This window comes from Grampus griseus (genome assembly GCF_964374135.1).
Source record: "Grampus griseus genome assembly, chromosome: 8".
NCBI classification, from domain to species: domain Eukaryota; kingdom Metazoa; phylum Chordata; class Mammalia; order Artiodactyla; family Delphinidae; genus Grampus; species Grampus griseus.
In genome coordinates this window covers 63864758-63880756 of record NC_139002.1, presented here as the reverse complement: position 1 = coordinate 63880756, position 15999 = coordinate 63864758, and positions in this window count along the sequence as shown.

The following is a 15999-nucleotide window of genomic DNA, read 5'->3' as shown; positions in this document are numbered from 1 at the left end:
ATCTGTCTGTCTGCTTCTCTCTAGCAAGAAGATACATGAGGCTTCTCCTCGGGATGGTTCCTTTATGGGCCTGGGGACTTGTGGGTTCTTCTTTCATTCCTCCAGTCAACAAACACCTACTGAGAACTTACTCTGGGCCCTGCCCTGCGCTGGAAAGGGGAAAAACCAGATGTTGCTCTGGCCCTCAAAGATGACTCAGCCCATTGAGAGAGAGGGACCCAAAAATGGGCCTGAGTGGTTCAATGTGGTTCGTGCTGTGTTCTGCTCCCAAGGGGGCCCTGGTCAAAGGCTTACCTGGAGAAAGTGACAGCCAAGTGAGGCCTAGAAGGACAAAAAGAGACAGCCTTAGGAAAGGAGAGGGTGCATCAGGAATGTGCAGAAACGCAGAGTGGGAGGGCACTGAGCGGGATAGCCCTAGGTGCTTTGGTGTGGCCAGGTGCAGTCATGTGGGGTTTGGTAGGAAATAGGCAGGAAAGGGCCGGAGCTGGGATGTGGTGATGCCTTGAGCCTAGAGAAGGAATCTGGAGTTTATCTGGATTTAAGGGTAATGCCAGGCTAGGACTGGGTGAGTCCAGCAGAGCCCCTAGGGATTTAAGGAGGCATTGCTATTTAAGGCTGACCCTACATTGCACAACCAGAGGATGAGTGCATTCTTAAATTTTGCACCCTAGTCTGGGTCTTGGGGCAATGGAAGGTTTCCAAGAGAGAGAGATGGGAACAAACTGTTTTAGAAAGATCATTGGCGGCTGTATGCTAGAACTCATCCTCCCAGCCCAGTGCAGCCCAAGGGTTAGGGTTAGGGTCAGGGTCAGGGAGGCCAGTTAGGAAGTGACTGCAAGGGTCCCAGGGAGAGGAGAACACCTCAATCAAGGGGAGGCAGGGAGAATGGGGGAGGGGCCGTGCTCAGGCAGACCAGACAGGAGGAATCACGATGGGCCTCACTGGGAGAGTCCACAGACTAATGAGAGACGCAGGCCTTCTGGAGCCTGGGGGGTGTGTGTCACTGTGGGCAAAGCTGCCACCTGCATGGCCTCAAGATGAAATCTGGTGGAGATGGATGCAGGGAGACAGCCATGCTCCCTGCAGCTCAGCTCAGCCAGGAGGCTGGCAGCCTGAAGCGTAGCATGGCCACTGGGCTCGGAGGTCTTGGCTGGGCCTGGTCCAGGGTCAGGGTCAGTGATAGGGCCAAGCTCAGGACTGAGCTGGTGACCAGAATTCTGTTCAACCTATTCGGGCTGGTCGAAGGGGAGACCCCAGGGTCATGGGCCTAAGTCAGAGACCCCTGGCCACCACCCCGTGAACTCCTATCCCTACCGTGAAGAGCTGATCAGAGTAAAGTCCCCTTGAGGGCTGCGGTCAGGTTTGGTGGCTTTTCGATGCTCACAGCCCTACCACCTGACCTTGTGGCCCATTTGAGGCCCAGGAACAAAGGGGAACGAAGTAAGGACTTGGCGTGTGTCCCTCACCACCGCCCTGCGACCTGTCCAGAGCACTGCTCCAGACCCAAGGCTCCACCCTGCCCCAGGCTCTCAACCCATCCTCCTGGCCCAGTGCAGCCCAAAGATGCGAATTGCCCTGAGAAGGTCCATCTAGCTGGTGGGCTTGCCCTGCCTGTAGCCCCAGTACCTCCAGTTGGCGGGTCTGATTTTCCCCAGAATGAGCCAGAGAGGGCTCTGACCTACAAAGGGGTCCTCAGGTTCTCTGGATCACTCCTCCATATTGCAGATGGGGAAACTCAAGTCAGGAGATGGAAGAAAGTCCCTCGGGGCCATACAGAGAGTAACTGCAAAGCCAAGGCCAACCCCAGGGCTCCCAGTGGCCAGCCAGGGTGTTTATACAGCATCTTAGTCTCTTTGGGCTGACAGAACACAATACCACAGACTGGGTGGCTTACACACTATAGAAACGCATTTCTCACAGTTCTGGAGGCTGGGAGTCCAAGATCAGGGTGCCAACGTGATCAGGTTCCAGGTTCCAGAAGACTGCGACTTCTCGCTGTGTCCTCATGTGGTGGAATGGGCTAGGGAGGGGCCCATTTTATAATCACCTCCCAAAGTCCCCTCTTCCTAATTACCTGGGGAATTAAAATTTTTGCATTTGAATTTGGGGGGAACATAAACATTCAGACCGTAGTGTACAGTAATTATTATACCACTTGCCCAGCCTAGGGATGTAGTGAGGGAGATGGGCGGCAGCCCTGGGGTCCCCACAGGAGGATCCGTCCTCTGGGAGTGGCTTGGGGAGGGCAGCTAAGGACCCAGAGCATTTCTGTGGTACTGCCCTGGTCAGCTGCATCTGATGGGGTGAAATATCCTCACACAGGGGCCTGTCCCCAGTAGGAGGAGACTGATGGGCTCAGAGGTGTGGTCATGGGCTTAGAAACTATCTGTCCTGAGACCAAAGCCTGACCAGGCAGTGTCCAGGCCAAGCTGCAGGCCTAGGGAGAGGATATTTTTGTCTGGGAGCCTGAGGTCACTTCAGTAGAGATGATGGTGAAGTGAGGATGCGGTCCGGACATACTGCGTGGTGTCCTCTGGAGGCTGGGGACTGGATCAGAAGGTGGGGTGCTGGCGCTGGCTGGGCCCCTGCGTGGCCTGCATTGAACAATCATTTATAGAGCATGTTGGTATACTGAACACTGTTCTAGGTGGCGGTGACACTGTAGTGAACCAAAGGGGCAAACAGCTCTGTTGGCATGGAGTTTAGCCTTTAGAGAGGGCAGATAACCAACCAACACAAGCAAGTAAAACGTAGAGCGTGTGAATTATGATAAGTGCCACGCAGGAAAGTGAAGTGGGGAGGGTGCGGGGGAGCCTAAGGGGATGGGTACCGTTTTACATGGGGTGGCCTGAGGAAGTTTCACTGAGAAGTTGACATTTGAGTGGAGACTTGAAGGCGGTGAGGGGAAGAGGCTTGAGGGTCCTTCTGGGCGTGGGAACAGCAGTGCTAAAGCCCTGAGGTGGGCATGTGTGTGGCTTGTTCAGCAAAGAGGTCAAGGCTGGAATGGAGCGAGCAGAGTGGGGAGCGTTTGGGGATGGGAGTCACAGAGGACAAGCTATAGGAAGCCAAGGACACCAGAAGACAGGCTGAGGGCAGCGCGGGGTGAGTTCAAGGGTCCCTGGAGCTGTCCTCCCAACCCAGGAAGGATTGGCGAGGCCCCATCTGCTGGCTGTAGTCACAGAGCCTCCCTACGGGCCCGCCGTGCCTCCCCAGCTCCCCCAGGAAAATGCTGCTCCGGGCCACTCTGCTGACTTCTGTGGGAAGGCACACAGGGGTGGTGAGGAGGGTGCAGTGGCCCCCATCTGCTCTAGCTGCCACCCCCATTCTTCCTCAGCCCCACCAGGAAGGAAGGAGCGGGATTTGTCTGCCCATATTCACAGCGATGGAGGTGATCCAGGTTGAAAGAAAATCAATAAGATGTGTCCATTTATGTGGCACAAAGGAAGAAAGGTCTGCAGACAGAAATAGGCCGGGATTCACACGCAGGTGACTTAATAAGACTTTTCGCCAGTTTGAAGAGGACGGTAATTTAGATTTGCCTTTGAACGTCTCTTTTTTTTGTGCCTCAATAACTCTCGGGATCAGCCTGCTTAGGAAGCAAGGGAAAGGAGATTGGCCGCCTTCTTAGAAGACAAGCCCGTTTGGGAAGGCCGCTTGCTCGGAGAAGTTCAAACACCGGCCTTGAGAAAAGATGAAAGTGCCGCTTCAGCACATCCTTGGCCCATTGATCATGATTGAGGCCTGGGCCTGGTGCATTTGGGCTGGAGCGGGACAATGAGAACAAGGCTGGGCTGCCGGGAGGCCTCCTCTGAGCCGCTGTGGAGCCGGAGGTGCTCATTACCGGCTCTGGGGCTTCGTGGCCAGGTGGGGGGCAAGAGGCAGCGAAGCCCTGACTGCAGACTGCAAGCCCCACAGGCCCCGTGGGCTGCCACCCAGCCTTAGCCCCGGAGGCAGCTCAGCTCTCCCCGCAGGCGGTGGCTTCCCTGGCTTTTGGCAGGCAGGACTCAGGCTGCCTCTCTGGCTCCAGCTTGGCCCACGGGCAGACCCAGTTCATCCCAAAGAAGTCTGGAATGCCTGAAGGAAAAGGCGAAGGGCCGAGGCCGGACTCCTCGGGGCTCCCCTGAGGAGGTCACGGCACCAGCCACCTCTGAGGCTGGGTGTCGCCTGATGGGCAGGGCTGGGCTACCTGAGTGGGCTCTCCTCACCCTTCAGGGGCAGCTGGGGTCCCGGGGTCTTAGGAAGCTGGGGCGTTGGGGCGGTGTCCCAGCCTCCAGGTAGATCCTGTGCTCCTCTCCCCAGACCCAGTTCAAGTTTTGCCTCTCCCAAACACCCTGTCCTCAGTGCCTCCATAGGGCCCCGTGCTTGCCCCACTGTGGGCCTCATCACCTATGCTGTCACTGTCCCATCCCCACCCGCAAGCTCCTCAGGATGAGGACAGCCCACAGCCACCACACGGGGCCGGGCACAGAGCAGGCGCTGGAAATGTCTGCCACTCTGGTGCCTCTTCATTTGACCTCCTTTCACAGCCAGCAGGAGGTCCCCACGTTCAATGCAGTTCCTGATCCACCCAAGGCCATGTGTGGGGAAGGTTAGCAGCAGACCCAGCACATGATGCCCGTCTCTAGCCCCAGCCCAGTGTCTTCTGCTTCAGTGCCCTGGGCCCTCTCAAGGTCCAGCAGGACTGTGGGAGGGACAGAAGTTGGAGTCAGGGGACTTCCTCCCACAGCCTGGTTTGCGTTTAATCCTGAGCAGGTCTGCCTTAGCTGTGATAGAATACCATAAACTGGGTGGCTTATAAAGAACAGAACTTTGTTTCTCACGGTTCTGGAGTCTGGAAGGCCAAGATCTGGGCGCCTGCATGGTTGGTTCTGGAGAGGGCCCTCTTCTGGGTTGCTGACGGCCAGCATCTCACAGGGTGGCCAGCAGAGAGAAGAAGCAAGCTCTCTTGTGTCTCCTGTAAGGACACTAATCCCACTCCTGAGGGCTGCACCCTTGTGATCTCATCTAATCCTAATTACCTCCCAAAGGCCCCACCTCCTAATACCGTCACACTGAGGGTATGGTTTCAACGTATGAATTTTGGGGAGACAACAAACATTCAGTTGATAGCAAAGTCCATTCCCCTCCTTCCCAGTTTCTTCCTCTGGAGACACGCTGGGCTGGTCTCTGTGCTGTCCAGTATAGTAGCCACTAGCCGCTTGTGGCCATGGAGCACTTGAAATGTGCCTAGTTGGAATTGAGATGTGCTGTCAGTGTAAAAGATTATACACTTCAGTAATAATTTTATGCTGATTACATGTTGAAATGATAGTGTTTTGGGTTACATAAACCCAATAATAATATGGGGCTAAGGAAAATATATTATTAAATTAGTTTAATCTTTTCAGTGTGACTACTAGAAACTTTAAAAATCATGTATGTGGCTTGCAGTGTATTTCTGTTGGACAACACCAGTCTATGTGGGTTCTGAGCATGAATGTTCTAGAAATCTATGATGAGATATGGGTGGGAAAGTGCTTTGAACAGAGCCAGTTTTCACAGGGATAATACAGGCAGCCAGGAGGGACCAGGCCTGCCTCGGAAACGGTTATTGCCCAAAGCTGGGCCTTTTGGATATCTCCTTCAGGCTTTTCTAGTACCAGAAGCCAGTGACCACTGTCATGGATGAGGCAGTGCTTTCAAGGGGTCTCTCTCATTGTGGCCTAGGGTGTCATGGGCACTTCCTTCTTTCTCTGAGGTTCACGTGCTGTGCAATACTGTTACTAGAACAGGTGACCAGGACCTCGTGGTCTTCACGAAGGGCCTGGGGACCCGGGCTACGGATGAGGAAGGGGTACTGGTCTTAGAGTCGGGGTTCTGCCTCGTTCCCAGGCTTCCCTGGCCTCTCTGTGTTTGCACACCACTCCACCTCCTAGAAGGCCCTTTGCTCTTTTGCCCACCTGGTGACTTCCTGTTGAAGCTCATTAGCACCTCCTCAGGGAGCCCCACAGATGGAGTTCTCTGATCCGTCTGTACTGTGATGGACCAGCATTCCTATTTGGCTGGAAGCACCCCAAGAACAGAGTCTGGTCCCTGTGCTCCAGCACTCACACGGGACCAGGCACAGAGCAGGTCTACACATTGAAGGAGAGTTTGAGTGAATGGACAGAATCTGGTTCCAGATCAGCCTTGGAATGGGGCACAGTGCTTAGTGGGGACTGGGCAGGTGATGGATAGAACTTGGGGGTGATGCAGAAAAGCAGTGTGAACTGGGGGAGGCGGGGGAAGACTGAGAGTCCAGGAACTTCTATTAACAGTCTTCGAGGTGTGAGGTCCTCCCTGGAGGGGATGACACCAAACAGGCTTAGGGCAGCCTGGCTGAGGGGAGTGGGAAGGTTAGGTCCTGCCCCCTGGCTTCCTGGGAAGGCCAAGCAGGAGCCAATAGAGGAAGTGGGGGATTTGGTCCAGGATCTGAGAGGGGCCTAGGAGGTCCTGCAGGCACCTAAGGGACTTCAGAAAGAAAGGGGCTATAGAGACTGGGAGAGAAGAGCCCCCTGTCTGGAGATAGGGGCCTCCTCCTGGCCTGGGAATCTGGAATCTGGAACAGGAGGGTCCCTTGAGAGATGGAAATGCCAGAATGACTCTGATGAGGGAGACCTTCTGGGGTAGGCTGGGTTGTGGGGTGGGACAGGCCAGGGTGAGGCTGGGCTGGGGGCACTAGTCCAACAAAGGGAGAGGTCAGGCCTGGGGGTGGCAGGGGGCTCACTGGGTTCCAGAAGAGAGGCTGCTGGGACTGGAGGGAATGTTAGGACCCTGCAGTGGCTCCAGACATGGCCGTAACATGGACAGGTACGTTGGCAAGACCGTGGGGCTCCACACTCTGCCACTGAGCTGCCTCAGGACACCTGTCAGCCTCTCTGCACTCCTACTAGTCCTGTGAGCTGCGAGCAGCATTGAGGCCTCAGGCAGGCAGACCCGAGGCCCACCTGGGTCCAAATGCCTGGCTGTAGCTGCAGCACTGGTAGCTGATGGCCCCGGATGCTACCTCCCTCTCTGAGACTTGAACTTCTCATCTGCACAGTCCTTGGGGTTTGCCACTTCCTGCCCACCCTGGAGGGCCCAGGCTACGGCCTAGCCTTTGCCTCTTTGGGGAGGGGGCTTCAGCATCTCAGCCAGCAGGGGCAGATCCCCAGAGCTCCTGAGGGTAGGCAGATGAAAGTCACTGCCCCCACTCCCTCCCCCAGCCTCCCGGCCAGTCACTTCCCCTCTCCTCCTCTCCTCAGCAGAACTGTAAGAATTATTATTTTTTAAATCCTCATTGGAATGCTAATTTTGATTTTGAGTGTCTGTCATGGGCTCTTTGAAGTTTTTCAGACAAAATAAGTATCTCCTTAACAGAGGGGATTAGCGCCTACTTGTTTAGAATCCTCAGACCGAGAGTGACAACCAATTTCAGAATCTGTGGGGTTTAGGGAGGCTGCAGGAAGAGGGGCCGCCTCCCTCCCTGGTGGTCAGCTTTCCATAAATGGCTTAATGGGGTTAGAGTTTAACCCCTCAAACAGGGATCAGAGCCCCCAGCTTGAAAGCCAGTGAGCAGTGAGGCAGATCTTGCTATTTAAATCCAGCAGGGCTTGGTTAGAACTCTTTCATTCTCTAGAGTTTAAAGAAAACAAACCCACTTCCCTTGCAGAATGTAGGGCCCGCTCCAGACATCCGTCCCAGGCTTCCTCCCCAGAATGCAGGCCTTCGTGCCGCAGGTAATTCCTGGCCCAGGCTCGGCCCAGGCTGGGAGGCTCCTGGCGTTAGAATTCCGTTCAATTCAGGAGTACTAATGGGCCAATTTGTAAAGAAAGAAATGTAATGAGTTATCACAAAGCGCAGCAAGGACTCGACAAACCGGGCACTTCCCCTGCATCAAGCATCCCAGCGTGCTGGCAGACCAGCCGCACTAGAAGTCCTGGGGGTCCCCTGGGAATGCAGCCCTCCCTCAGCTGCACAAGCAGCGGCAGCCCTGGCCGGTTTCCTTCCCCCTTTACTCCTCCCCCAAGTCATAGTCCTTAAGGGCCGGGTGGCTGAGGGTGATGGTGTGAGGTATATGGAGGTACAAGGAGTGGGGAGACACTTAAGGATTTATTTGCCAAAGCAAAATTATCATTCAGGACATTTTTAAAAAGAGCATTAATACCACATGAGGGCCTGTGAGCCCCCGCTGGACTGCAGCATTTCCCCGGGACTCCCATGGCTAGCCCGCACCCAGGATCTGAGGCTGCGGCTTGGTCTGTCATTAAGCCTGGGGTCATGGATGGTGTTGGGCTGCCGCATCCATCCAGTCTGTCACACGAAGCCAAACTGCACCCAGCCTGGACTTGTGGGTGGGCTGTGGGACCTGCTCTGCAGAGAACAGGTGAATGACACGCTGTGTCCATTCTGCTGAGATAACAGGCTATGAACTTGAGTCATAGACCCCTAGGCGGGCAAGACCCTCCTGTTCTTCTTTCAGATGTGCAAAATCAGGTCCCCAAAGGGGAAGTGAGCTGCCGGAGGACTCACATTAAGGCACTGGCAGCTGTCACACGGTGGACGTGATGAGCTAGGACAGACTGTCATTGAAGCTGGTGAGGGGCAGTGGGAAGGGCTGGGCCTACAGGTTAGCCCTGGAGGCCTAGAGTGAGGCTCTGGGCTCAGCCTGGCCTGGCCTACTCACCCTGCAGGCTGGAATGCCTGGAGTCACCCCCACTCTTCCTTCCCTGGCCACCCACTGACCTGGTCTAGCCCAGGTCTGGGGACCGGGAGGACAGAGATCTTGGCCAGCTTGGGAAAGAGGGCTGACCCATGCAGAGGGTCTCTCTGGGCTGATGTGCCCCTATGGTCTCATTCCTGCCCCTTCGGCCTCTGCTGCCCGCACTGCTGGCCTGTACCCCAGAAATCTGTCCCATCAGGCACATCAGGAGGTTCTTCCAGAGCTGCAGGTCATGGGAAGGTCCCATCACCCACAGATGGGACAGGTGGAGGTCTGGCCACTGTAGGGACTGCTTTATCTCAGAGACATGTGCTCCAGACTGGTCCTCAGTGAGGTGCCAGGTAGCCTGGTCCTGCCCACTCAGATCCTGCCTCTTTTCCTCCTATTTTTGTAAGCTACCTAAAGATCCCTCAGGCTCAAGGGAGGTCCACCTGGAGCCGCAAGTTCCACAGAGAGGGCCACAGTCATCTTCCTCATACGAATAATAAATAACAATAGCCAGCACAGCTAGTGTTTACTGTGTGGCAGGCACGATTCTGAATGCCGTACATTAACTCACCAAATCTTAACAGTACTATGATGAGATACTATTGTTATGATTCCCATTTTGCAGGTTAGGAAAACTGAGGCCTAGAGAGGCTAAATAACTTGGTCAAGGTCACCAAGCTAGTGAATGACAGAGTAAGAGTTCACATCCAGCCAGCGTGGCCCCAGAGTTTGTGCTCTAGCGGCCACTGATGGCTGGAGTCCAGTAGAGTCCTGAGATCCATCCCTGGCATCTACCATGAGGGCAGGTTGAGTGTCCAGAGGCTGAAATTTCCCTGTGCTGTGAGAGATGAGACACAGGGAGAGGGCAGTGGATGCAGGGCATTGACTCAGGTTTGGGGAGAGCCCAAGGAGCATGGAGCTGACAGAAAAAACACCTGCCATGTGCCAGGCACTGTGCCTGGCACTCCACCCACAGTATCTAATAAAAGTCTGCAGCAGCCCTGTAAGGTAGGAATGACTGTCTCCATTTAACTGATGAATAAGATGGAGACTCAGAAAGGTTAAGTTACTTGTCCATGGTCACACAGCTTGTAAAGAGCATAGCTGGGTTTCAAACGCAAGTTCATATGGTTTCAAAGGCGGGTCTAAGGCCATCGTGTGCCAGAGGGTGGGGTGCGGATGGAGGGAGAGGGGAGGGAAGGGGAGGACTGAGAGTGACGTACCTGGGCAGCCGTTCTGCAGCTGGCCAGAGCTGGGTACGCCGGGAAGTCACACTTAGAGCCAAAGGATGCTGAGTCAGACTGGCTCACGGCCAGATGGGGATGCTTAAGAGCAGCAGGGACCCTTCCTGCGTGCGGGGGGGGGGGGGGGCTGCAGGGAGTGACCTCAGCTCCTAGTTAGGTCATTGCTCTGAGCTTCCTCTAGGGCAGGGGGGAGGTGAACTGTTACTAACCAAGGGGGGAGACTGCACCCTATGGACCAGGGTGGGGCAGGGGGAGAGGCCAAAGCCCTTGCTCACATCACCCCAGGTTTTCTAACTCCTGGGGGTTCCATCGCTGTGGCAGCGTCCCCCACCCCTGTGTCCTTTGTGTTCCCACACCTTCTGGGTCACCACCTGCCACGTCCCAGGCTCCCACATCCTGCGGCCCGTCCTGGGAGCGGAAGGGTTACGGCTTCTGCTGCTGAGTGGAGGCCGCTGTTCCCCAGCATTAAGCAGCTTTAGTGTCTCCTACCCCAGCCCTGATTTAAAATTCATAAATGCTAATCCTTCATAATTTACGGTTTAAAAGCAGCCCCACTCACAGGCCCCATGGCTACAGCTCTGTCAGAGTAATTATGCCGCCAAGCTGAAATTGGACTACTAACTGAGATATTAAACAGGGGGGGAAATCCTCGCGCTGGCAGCCGACCCAATTATTCCAAATAAGCAAACAGATTAGTGAGTAATTTTCCAGTTAAATTTGGTGATTGGTGCCAGAATTGTATGTTAAATATTCAGAAGTAAATAGATTAAAGATGAAATGTGCCCCCCTCCTTTTTTTCTGAGCTTAACTTACTGTGTATATTAAAACTTTTTCATGAGGAGAAAAAAAGTAAAAATGATAATTAAAAAATCCAAATAAACCCCTCTGGGCCTCCCCAGTGCAGCTTGGCAGAGGCCAGAGCCGGGTACAGGCCCCTCCAGCCTCCTTGACTTCCCAGCCCTTCCTGGGCAGGGCCGGCCAAGCTGCCACCAAGCGCAAACTCCAGCCCTCCCCAGGGAAGGGGGGGCACGTGGGATTCTGGGCATCTGGGTGGGCTAGGGACCTCCCCGGCCTGGTGCACTGGGGTTGTATTTCTTTACAAAGAGAAATCACAAATCTATTAGTTCTACAATCAGAGCTGAGAAAACCCGGGCAGGGGTGGCAGAGGGAGGGGCAATTCGTGGACCCGCGATGCCGCGGGGGTGCTGGGTTCCTCCAGGCACAGAGCAGCCTCTGGTTCTTAGGGCCCCGTGCCTGCAGCTAGGTCCCCAGCCACCATGCTCCCCCACCGTGCTTTCCTGGCCTGTCTGTCGCCTCTGGTCGGCTGTCCTCGGGTTGGGGGTTACTGAGTGGAGGCACACACACCTGCTGGGGCCTCCCCACTGCTTAGCCTCCTACACTCCTTCCTGGCAGCCTGAACACTCCCTTCTCCACCTCCTCCTTAGATTCTCTGCAGCGGCTTAACCACAGCAGAATACCCGATAGGAAGGGGCCTGTGAGTCATCTCCTCAGAAAAGCCACTGTAGAAACGGAGGCCCAGAGAGGTCAATGGATCGTCCCAAGGCACGCAGCAATTCAGAGACAGAAATGCATCTGGAACAGGGCTCTTTGGCCGCTCAGCCTGTTCATCCTCTCTCTGCTGCCCCCTAGAGGCCCAGGGCTGCTGGCACAGGCTCACCAGGGCAGGTGCAGAGACCTGCGCAGGAATAGGGGGAGAACAGGGCAGGAGCCCCTGTGTCAGCCCAGAAGTGAGAGGCTGGGTCTGCAGAGAGGACAGAGGGTGGAGGGGGAGAAGGTCGTGGGCCCAAACTGGGACAGTCAAGCAAGGGGAGCTGAAAGAAGGGGCCTGGGGACGGTAGTCTGTGGGTAGGCACGGGCGGGTAAAGCCTGCAGGCCCCAGGAGGGGGGACGGTTTCGGGACCAGGACCTCCTGTCTGGTTCCACCCCACCCCCCTGCCCCTCAGCGTTCCAATTCCAAGTCCCAAGACCAACCTTAGGCACAGCTTCCTCCAGGGCAGGCCCCCATTCCCCCTTTCTCTTAAGTAACCCCTTCCATTAGGTTCCAACTCCCAAAGCACTGAGAGGGTAGATGGGGGAAGGTGGGGAATCCAGGGGCCGAGTCACTCTCTGCAAAGGTCCCCTTCCTTGTCCTGAGGAAACTCCGTGGCCCCAGCCATGGGGGACGACTCCCTGTCCCCTGGGAGCCCCCTTGTCTCTCCTTCAGCCTCTGAGAGGCACACCCGAGGGCAGGGAGGATGGGGTGGAGGGTGGTCCAACCACCTCTCTCCAACACGACCCACTGAGGCTGCAGTCATAGGAAGGCCTGCCCAGGCCGCCAAAACAGCGCCCAGATAAGCACAAGACAGGCAGGCAGGCATCAGGCCCACATCCAGTCAGAGGAGGATGGTGTGAGGACACAGAAAGGACATGATCTGTGGGACCCACCCAGCTTGGCCTTCTCTGACCCACTAGGCTACTGGTTCTCACACAGGGCAAATCAGGGCCCCAGAGAATCTTTTACAAAATACACACAAGCCCTCCACCCCCATGTGGAATCCCTTAAAGGTTATTAACAAACCTACCTAATGAAATTGCTACTCCTAGAACAATGATTTGCAATTCTTAAAAAGTAGCTGAACCCTTTCTTCAAACAAAATCTTTTGTATAAGCAAGGCTATTATGCAAAGCAGATAACAGAACTCGAGTTAAATGTCTTAATTGCCACTCCCCTACCCCCTATTCTGAGGCATCTGGGAGAACCCCCAGAATTCCACCAGGGGGCAGCCACCTAGGCACCAGGAATCTGAACCTCTAGTTTGTGGTTCCCAGGGACTCCTCCTGAGGGGCTCCCGTCAGTGGGTACAGCCTGCTGAATGTGGCTGAAATGCCTGGGATGGTCAGGGAGTGAGTGGGGACACAGCCAAGTTCCTCCAAGTGCTACTGAGGACAGCTGCTGCGGCCAGGAGGGCTGAGAAACTTTATAAGGTACCTTTCTGAGAGTTCCCCAGAAGGAGGGGCCAGTTAAAACTAGAGAGTGAGAGGGTCCTGGCCTGAGGTCCCAACCCTCTTGGTCATCCATTGTGCAGGTAGATTCCTTTCTTGGCTTCTTTCCTTTGGGGACATAGCAACATAGTCCTTCCCTCTCAGAACTTCACGGAAGATGGGAAAGGGGCCTGAATCATTATCTTCACATCCTGGGCTCCAGCCAGTGACCAGGAGATGAAGGGTATGCAGACATATTCAGTCGTCATCTGAGAGAGAGAGAGAGAGAGAGAAAAGGAAGGAAGGAGGGAAGGGAGGGAGGGAGGAAGGAGAAAGAAAGACACCCCCCCCATATAAAAGAACAATAAAAAACACTGATTGAGTACCTTCTGTGCCTGGCCAGCACGGAGACATGGCAGTGTTACTTAATTGTCAGCCTTCCCATCTGAGGTGCACCCAGGTCTGCCTCATGACCTCTGTTGACTGAGAGAAACAGTCCCACCTTCTTCTACCAGTGCCTGGCTGAGCTGAGCCCCAGCCCTGGTAGTGCACTGAGCTCATTTCATACACTGTCTTTTTCCTCATCAGGCTGGAGTTGCCCATAGTACCCGGTCCTTCCAGTTCTTCCTTCTCACTGGTCTTCTCTGGATTTGGTATGAGCATAACTTTGCATGACAAGCTAAAGATTATCTCCTAACTAACTTCTAGTAGTTTGTTGTTTTGTTTTATTTTGTTTTTAACTGTTTCAGACTTAAGACTTTCCAAAGGGGCCAAATTTTGTTTTCTGTCAATATTAAAATGAAATATAAACAACCAAAGGAAACAGAACACAGTTTTTGAACAGAGCTACACCAGGTGCAGGGATTCTGGGGCTGCTAAGGCGCTTATGTGCACAGAATCCCCAGCCCTTTACTCTACAATTCAGGTGGGGACCTGAGGCCCCTGGGGTCAGGCAGGAGAGCCTGCATGGTCATAGAGTGGAGCCTCTTGCTGGCTCTCTGGGGGACATTTCCCCTACAGTGGGAAACTCTTGCTACATGGGCAGTTTTGGTTGTCAGAGAACCCACACTGCCAGTCCCAGTCCCTGTGCTGAAACATACAGAAGGACACACACACCCATGTATGCACATGTAAACTCCTATAGAGACACGCACAAGAGCAAACACACACATGCACATATGTACACACACACACACACGCACACACGCACACATACTAGGAATCACCCTAGGCCTTTCCAAACACTTGGCCCCTGGGAATCAGGCCCCCAGGCTGTGGTGAGTTAGTAAACTGCTCTCCAAGGGAAAAACAGGCCCTGATTTGTAGTGTTTGCCAGTTTCCTCGATGGCAGATTTTAAGCTACCGACAGTTTAACAACTGACTTGCAGAATTCCTGCATATTTAGTAGTTGGCTCTAGCAGGCTGCAGGACCCTGTGTCTTCCATCCCAGGCCTGGCTGCTGTTGGAGTGACTGTTTGAGGGGGTCTGAGGGGACGGAACCGGGAAGGGTGTTGGCCTGGAGCAAGCTAAGTCTCAGGAGCAGGCTTTTGAGCTCTAGTGAGTGCGAGAGGCTTCAGAGGACCCAGTTAGCCCCTGGGGGGAGGAGCTACAGGCAGGAGGATGGTGGTGCTGGACTGACCAGTGGCATTCTCACAGCTACCCCAGGAGGCAGTGTGCTCCCGGTCCCTGGAGGTGTGGCGTCAGGGCCAGAGGCCCAGTCAGCTGGGACGTGAGGAGAGGTTCACGCCTCCGCCTCTTACTCCCTCCGTGGAGCCCACACTCGGGACTTTTGCCCTGAATCACAGCACAGAGTAGTGAAGGCTTAGGTTGTGACGGCTCCCGCCTGGGGTGCCAGGGGTAGGGAGCAGGTCCAGAACTCGTTCCCGGGGAGGGGGTCAAAGCTAGACTGTGCTCCAAGCCCCTGGCACATGCGCCACTGTCCCAGTAGCCTTCACACACAAAACACAGATTCATAGATAGAAGAATTCCAAGACAGCAACCACAGAGCATTAAACCCCAAGCATGGGGCCCTTCTGAGCCTGGGCCACTACGTCCAGGACACAGCTGTCTGTTCAACAGCCAGGTCCCACGGATCCACATCCAAATGCCTCTTCACCAGGCCTTCTGCACAGTCATTTCCCTCCTGACTAGTTGGAAGAGTCCCCTTCAACTCCAGGAGGGAGTCCTTGCTTACTGGCCTTCTGTGACCAGAGCCCGCTTCCTCCCCAGCCCCGCCTGTTGCCCCTGCACCTGTGCCCTGGTTGTGTCAATCTACTTACACTCTGTGGCCCTTTTCTGTCTCCCAGCCTTTGCCTGTGCCTGTGCTCAGCGCCCTTCCCAGCGCCACCTGCAAGCTCTGAGTCAACACTTCCAAGTTCATCTAGCTCGTCACCGGCCTCGTGAAGTCTTTCCTATCTCCAGGAAGAGGTAAAGAGGCTTCTTTTCTTTTCTCTCCTTGTGCTTTATCCTGCAATAACCTATTGTGGTACTTATTACATTTGTTCACTTATTTATTTAATACATATTTATTGAGCATCTATTATGTTCAGTTACAGCCTCGCTAACACTCTCGTTTGAAGGTTAACCAGCCCCCAAAGATCACTGTCTACTCATTTCTATATCTTCAGGGCCTAGAAGCAACTAATAAATATTTGTCTAATTAAAGAAAGAGGGAAGGAAAGAAGGAAGGTCCACCTGAGGCCACTCCTGGCCCCATCGTCTACTGGTATTTGAAGCCAGCTTTTTCAACCTGCAACTGGTGACACAGCCTGGGAGGCATGAAGCAGTGGCCTGCTGGGAATGGGGTGGGCATTGGGGAGGCAGAAGCAGAAGAATAGGTGGGCAGGGGCTGGATCATGAAGGGCCTGGAATGTTCTGGTAAGGGTTTTGCGCTTTACTCTGTGGATGATGGGGAGCCATTGAAGGGTTCAGACACTCTAGTGACTCGATTCCATCTCACTGTGACTGCCGTCATAGGATGGACTGGGGACAGTGACATTCACTCCAGTGCTGACATAGGTGGGTGAATAGTTTGGGCTCAGTGAGGTTAGCTGCCAGGGCATGAGA